Here is a 7,984-nt window from a genome sequence, read left to right as displayed (position 1 = left end):
GGGGGGGGGGGGTAGTGGTGGTGGTAGTGGTTGCCGGTGAACTCCGGTGGTGGTGATGGTGGTGGTTACACCGGTACGACGTAGGTATAACGCGCGGCGACCGCGACCTTACCTGTTCAAGTAGCGGTCGTCGTCGTCGTCATTATCTTTATTATTACACGAAGACCACGATAATACGATACCTGTTATCGAACCCGACATTTGATATTGCGAATCATTGACGACGACGACAACACCATAGTCTAGGGATGGGAATTCCAACTCATTCTGCTGAACTGAATCTTTCAACTCGGTTCAGTGTAATGAGTTGAATCAAAGAGTCGACTCCCAACTCTTTGTTTGAATCAGATTACCACTATTCTAATCAACTCTTCAAGTCTCGACTCTTGGATTCGATTCACAAGTTCACAGTTCATATTCATGAATAGCTTATCGCATATGAAACTAATTATGACTATAGGCGTACAACGTTACGAATTTTTCTCAGAAAGTCAGAAATCTTGTTTTAAGAATAAATGGAAATATTAATAACCAAATCCGAGGAGAACTATTGTTTAAGTTGGTATTACATTTTCCGTTTGGATTCGCAAACCGTTATCAAGGGAGTCGAGAGTTGAGAGTCGAGAGTCGTGTATCTACAGTAGTTCAGTTATGAGTTGTGAGTTTAACCGAGTCAGTGAGTCACTGAGTCGCCAACTCTTATAACACTGATTCGACTCGTCCAGTTCATTCTTAAGAGTCGACTAGCTCATGAACTACACTGTAGTGTACTACTGTAGTCTACGGTACTGGGTACCTAGACCCAACACTTTTTAAACATTATACGAGGTATCGTGGTACGATGACGCCGTGCTCAGGATATTTTTGTTCGAAACCACCAATTCCCATAACGAAATACTTTGATTAGTTTTGCAAAAACTTTTAACGTCATGTTCCCGATATGTTACGGAACATGACGTAAAATTTGAAAGTTACGTCAAAATCGCGTTTGTATCATTACGTGCAAATATTGGTTTTGAGCGACTCGAGATACTTCGGAGGTATATATTCCTTACGAAAAAAAAGGATTGCCATATTGCAATTAATCAATTATTATCGTGATCGTATTTTCGTCACTATTAACTATTCGTTATTAAATATTAGACTCCGTGGACAACTAATGGATAATCAGCAACCGTGGATAACTTTTCTGTTAGCGGTAGTTGAAAATAATTCATTTTTCAGAAAATGATTATCTAAAACAATTGTAACGATTTACAGGCGAATAATATCTGAAAACTCGTGATGGGGCATGGTGCAGATATTGAAATTGTGTTTATTGTATTTTATATGGCCAGGCGAATCCTAAGAGACTAAAATATCCAATTTTTTACACGGGGCTTCTTGTGTTAGCAATGCCACATGCACGCAATGTTATCAACGTACCGACAATACATTTAAATTGTACACCAAATGACGAGCGAGGTCATTTGAAACATACAAAAGGAATCATTGAAATCATTTATTTCACCTTAATAAAATAAATTTTGCCTGAGTATAGATGAATTTAAATCGATAAAATTGAAAAAATATTTCAAAGATAAAACAAGACAAACCAGTTAACCGCACGTTTATTTTATGGACATACCTTGTACTGAAGATAGGGCATATTTATAAATATAAAATATAAATCAATTGATCACACGTGAACATGAAATTGTGATCGATCCGAAGCATATACCAAAAATAATATTAATTAATAAAATTAATCGCGATAACAAGCTGAATATTTCATAAGCGTCAAAGAAAGACAAATGTTAAGACATAATCGCTTTTTCCAACAAAATACGTATGTATAACAACAAAATATCGTTATTTATTTATTTCGTCATACTATATGCCATACATAAAGAAAATAACATGTATAAAAACAAATGTAAATTGGAATTACAAATGTAATCAGGCACGTACACAAAAAAATTTTTTAGGGGGAATTGAGAGGGTTATGAGATTATACATTTTCATAATCATATATCTATAAACCACGTATGCTCTATATAATATATTTAATAATTTTCTTTGATTTCGGAGGGGGGATGGTTAAACACTTAAACTCCTCTATAGTGTACACGCCTAATTATAATATAATATAATATAAATTATATAAATACCGTTAAACAGTTAACATCGGACGACTATAACGGCTTAGATTTGATTCTTTTTAATCTTTACGATAGACTTAGGATAATGGAAAGAAGAAATATCTTCCATGATGGCTTTTTAAATAATTAATTAGTCCTACACAAAAAAACGGAAAAATTATTATTACATTTATGCGATTCCGTGGAACTGTACACTATTTAAAGAGTCAACACAAGTTAATTTTTATCGGGTTTTGGTTAACTGGTTAAAACTGCGTTTTATGTTTATTAAGATTAGATTGACGTGTACAATAATGATTTGATACTAATATATAAACAAAAAAAAAAAAAAAAAACTAGTGTAAATTATTTAAAAAAGTAGAAAAATAAAAGATTACTTATTTATAATACTTGTATATTTTTGTCACTCAATAGAGTAAAGACAGGAATTAAGGATACAAATTAATGATTAGGTAATAATAAAAATCCTAAATAAGAATATTCACAATTATTAACCATGTACACAAAAAATATGTCACACATTGTTTTTCCAAGTGCATTGAAAAAAAAACCATGTTGATTAATAACTATTCAGAATATTATATTTTAACTTACAATTAGTACTGGTATAACCAGCGATAACTAATAAAAATTAAAAATACACAATTCAATTTTAAAATTCCCTTGCACGAAAATAAATTTGAAATACAAATAATAAATATAAACCAAGCTCAATCTTATAAAACATTTTACTTACCTATTTATTTAATTCAAATGAGTTCACAATTTTACATGGTTTAAAATTAATTTTAATGAATTTGAACATCAGTTTTGAGTTTAAATCTGGATTAATTACTTCTCCAGGTTTCGGATTCAAGGGTACCCCGGATTTCAAAATCAAGTTGAAACCCAGTTTGATTCTATGATACTGTGTCCTACATTTGTATAACACGTACATTACAGTCATACTGACAAAATTAATTGCTGAAGGCAAACGTATTTTATCATATTGAAAAACAAAGTACCGATAATTATTAATTATTACAATCATTTCTACCATAGTAGAAAAATATTATTCAGTAATTGAAAGTTAATGGAATTCCTACTATATTCTTTTCCATTTAATTCGCGCACATTCAGTAAATCTCATGTAACACCAACACTCCTTATAATGCGTACACAATTTCAGTCACACTCAAACCTATAATATATTCTAGGTGTTAACGACGATAGTTTCAGAAATAGTTTTACTTAGATTTTACGTAGATCATATAACGCTTACTTAAATTGTTTACTAAGACAAATAATGAAAAATTTTTATTTAAAAACAAAAGATAACTTCATTACCATTAAACTAAATTTAACCAATATTTGGAATGCGAATATTAATGTAACTCATAGTCCCATCTAACATTAAATATGGTTTTTTTAAATTTTTATTTTAATTGAATTAATGAAAATTATTATTATTGCTGTTATTATTAGGTATTACTTCAATGCATTCATAATGAGTCGTCATATTACTATAATATGCCAACTAATGATTATTAAAAACTAGTAATTAGAAAATTCATAATTTGTTCAAAATGTAAATACATAAAGTGGCGTGGGCTTTAAAAATACCTATCTCATTTTTCACAATTTTCGACACCCATTAACGATTAAAGTGAAATTCATAGCACAAAAAATTAAAATTATTTATTTATTTTGTTACATTAACTACTGTGCTCTATTATAGGTATTTTGAGTAATTTCAATATGTGTTAACAAGTATATGGAGAAGCAGATCTTTTCAATTCTACGCTTTTATCCTTGCCAACTCAATTTCATCAAAGTACCAGATTAGACCGCATTTAAACCAAAACATTGGGATTATTAAATGATAATAATTTAATTCCTACAAATATTTCATTAATTTAAATATAGGTATTAACCGACGTAATATAGTAAAACATAGACGTAATTACAGTTTCTATAAATATACATAAATAATAAGTGACAAGAGAATAGACATTGTATGAAGAATGTTATTTATACATTTATACTTTATTATTATCGAATTATACAATTATTTCAAACAATGATATTTTCTTTTTGATTTCCAAAAACAATGGATACGTAATTAATATATATATATATATATATATAGCAATGACTATTTTAACATATTTCAAGAGCTGTACAGGAATTATTAAATTCCACTAATTCACAACTAAAAATAAGTACTAAGAGACTTTCTGTATACTATGAGAAATAGTAATATTTATGTTGGACATGTCAGTATTTTTCAAATCTATTGACACGTCGTTATAATGCTCTTCGAGAGTAAATGTTGTAACTTTATGTAAAATTATATATAAGTAGATTAAAAAATTTACTTTAATTAATAAACATTAAGCGTTTTGATTCATAGTGTTTTCGATGAACGATAAATGGTTAGGGAGAATTAATTATGTTTCAATACTGAATAATATAAAATATTGGTACATACGTAAAATTAATTTAAAAAAGAAAAAAAAGAAAAGAGCATTTTATAAAATATTAAATAAATTATTTAGTTCCGAAAATTTATATTACAATTACTGAATTAAAAATTGACGCAAAAATAATGTATTTTTAACATTAAAAATACATTAAAGTATAATATTTTGAGATTAGGTTACTGTGAACACGTCATACATAATAGTATTTAGCATGCTGCGAATAGTCTTCTCATTGATATTGAAAAAATAGTTAGTAAAATATTTGGGTACTTCTATATTTATACAGTATGTGTTGAAACATTAAAATAATTCTGTTCGTTTATAAGATAATCAGTGTAAAGAAATACTATCACACTTCAAAACAAGATGGTTATCGATATATCCGGCAACTGAAAGAATAATAATAATGTTAAATGCCCTGAAATCATATTTTTATCTCAAAATAACTGTCCAAACATTTTAAAAACATTTTTTCAAGATGAAATATCTTAACTTTTTACAAAATCAGTTAAAACTATTAATATTTACATTAAAATAATTTAAAATCAAAAGCTTTGCGCAGTGGAACTTATACTAATCATAGAAAAATTAACTGAAAAATTAATAAACAAAAAAGATGATTTTTTTTTATCAAGTGACATTGAGGCATTACTTGTTCATCCATAAGAATGTGGTGAAATAAATAAATCAGAGTTTAAAAAACGTGTATTAAATTTTATATTTTTTGCATAAATTATATAAAATATTGGACGGCTTCACACCAACATATACTAGACATAAATTCATTAAAATGGATTTGTTTATCAAATAAAGATGAAATAAATTGGTCCAATATAAAGCCGTCTATTTCTTTTCTAAAATTAAATTTTAAAATTACTTTAAACGAAGAAGAACTCTATCAACAATTTAAAATATTTTTACAACTTTTAAGAAAAAAAACCGATGATGCAAAACATCTGAAACAAAAGGGATGTTGATTTTTAAATAATTTACAGAGAATAATGATGATTATTCTATGTTATTAAAAATTGTAGAATTTACATTTGCATTGCCTGGATCTAAAGCCAGAGTGGAAAAAATATTTTCATAGACGAATATTTGTTGGAAAAAGTCACGAGGTAATTTATGCATCAAAAGTGTGGAAGCTTCTTTAGTCATTGAGATGAATTTGGAAAATAAACCCTGCCAACAATTCCATGAAGAAATTTTGAATAATACGTAATGATCTGCTCATTCAAGTTCATAAAACATTAAAATATTCATCCACAAATCAAAATTAAGAATCAAAAGCTTCTAGATCTCAAACATCAAAAGATTCGGAAAATGAAGAATTTGATGTAATGGTTGATGATTGATGATGCATACATAAACAAAAAACATACTAATAAATAAGTAAGATTTCGGCGAATATTAGTATAAATTTAAAACACCTTTTTAATTTAAGAATTATAAATAATTATAAATTATATTTATAAATGAGAAAATAATAATAATATATATATATATATATATATATATTATAACATTTTAGTATTTTAAAAATATTTAATAATAATATTATTGAAAATTCCAACGCATGTGTTTGGGGGGGGGAGGGTATTATAGTGGCCGGCTTCAATTTTTTTTATAAATGACAATTCTTACTTAGAACGTTAGTAATTATTTATAAAATTCAAAATGAAGTTTAGTTAATATATTTGAATTCTTATGCTGATCAAAACTAATTGAAAACAGTTTTCTACGTTATTAATTAACTGTGAAAAACTATTCTACATTTATATGTTCATTAATTTTATAAATATTTTAGAAGTGGTATTGACATAAATAAAGGGATTTACCTATGTGAGGCGGCTTACAGCAAGCTCATTGAAGTGAACGAAATTAACCAAGGAATTACACGATGGCATTCCCTTAGTAACATTTTGATTTTCGGGTTTAACAATTGCTAATTGATCCTGGACGATGGGATTTATATCAAGTGAAAGCAAAAAAATCCCCCAGACTAATGAATGGGTTTTAATTTTTATATTTATTGTCTTTCGAATTTGGGATGACACAGAACACTAACACTGATAGATTACTTTAGCACATATTTGATTGCTAAAAATGAATTTTAGTCAACAACGACGATTAAAAACGAAACTATAAACATTGTTAGATCGTTTCTTCAAATAAAAATCTAAATTATAAGTAACAACATAGAAAACTGATACATAATAGCCCAAACTGAAATGTAATTATGGACACTAAAGCCCAAATATGGTGGTCGGGGGGTGCTGAAATTGCTGAAAATAAAATAAAATGGTATTTAACTGTAATTACTATAGATTATATATATATATATATATATATATCTGAAAAAAAAACAAGAGTGGTATATTCGAACTCAGAAGTGCTAAAATCCTATTGCGCTCCACCCTAGTTACGCCTATGAATGTAATATTCAACTGATTTAACATATTATTTATTTTCCAGATATTTAAAACCGTATGAGACTCAATAAAGATTGTCTCAAAAATAATATAACGTAGACTTAATATTTAACACGTCATTTAAGCTGAACGAATTACATATACCTATATTTTGTATATCATAATGTATATTTTGAGCCTATAAAACGTATTATTCATTATGTTAACGTTTTTAGACATTTGATACTGGTACATCTCTCGGTGTATAATTACGTGATAATAATGCTTTTGCTTTTGTGAAACTAACTTACTTTACAATGAACCTAACTATCAGTTATATATCTTTTTCATACACACAATCTTGATCACTTCAGAACACCCAAATGATTTTCAAGTTTCTCATATAATTTTATCAAAACTGTTCTTATCATTTTCTGATCATAACCAAACCAATTCATAATTATTAAACACATTTAAGAAAAATTAACAATTTTATACATATATTTTCTACATGTATACAACATCAAAATTAATTTATAACAAAGAGCATAATTTACTATTTTGAAGATAAAAACTATAAATGAACCGACAAATCTGAGAAAAAAAGAAATTAGTGTTTACGAAAGAGCTGCAAAAAATAAGACATCATCAAAGCAAGAATATTTTAACCATTAAAATATTATAATTATGATATTCCATTTTTACAAAAAGGGATGTAATAAATTTATCACTCCACTCAAATTAAAACCCCGATTAATGCGTTTGGTTAGGTTAGACTCGTGTGTGTGTTGTTCAAATACAAAACATATAATCGGCTTTACCATATTAAGTCCACAACTAAAACCTTGTATATACATGTTTAAATAAAATATAATATTAAGAACTGAGCTTACGGGGTTTTTATGAAAACCTCGCATCAAAAGCAAATAAAAATCCAATATTAAATGTACTTTTTACTATCAACCGTGGT

The sequence above is a fragment of the Sipha flava genome, unplaced genomic scaffold, assembly GCF_003268045.1.
Source record: "Sipha flava isolate LNK unplaced genomic scaffold, YSA_version1 176_pilon_pilon, whole genome shotgun sequence".
NCBI classification, from domain to species: Eukaryota; Metazoa; Arthropoda; class Insecta; order Hemiptera; family Aphididae; genus Sipha; species Sipha flava.
Note: the sequence above shows the minus strand (reverse complement) of the source record.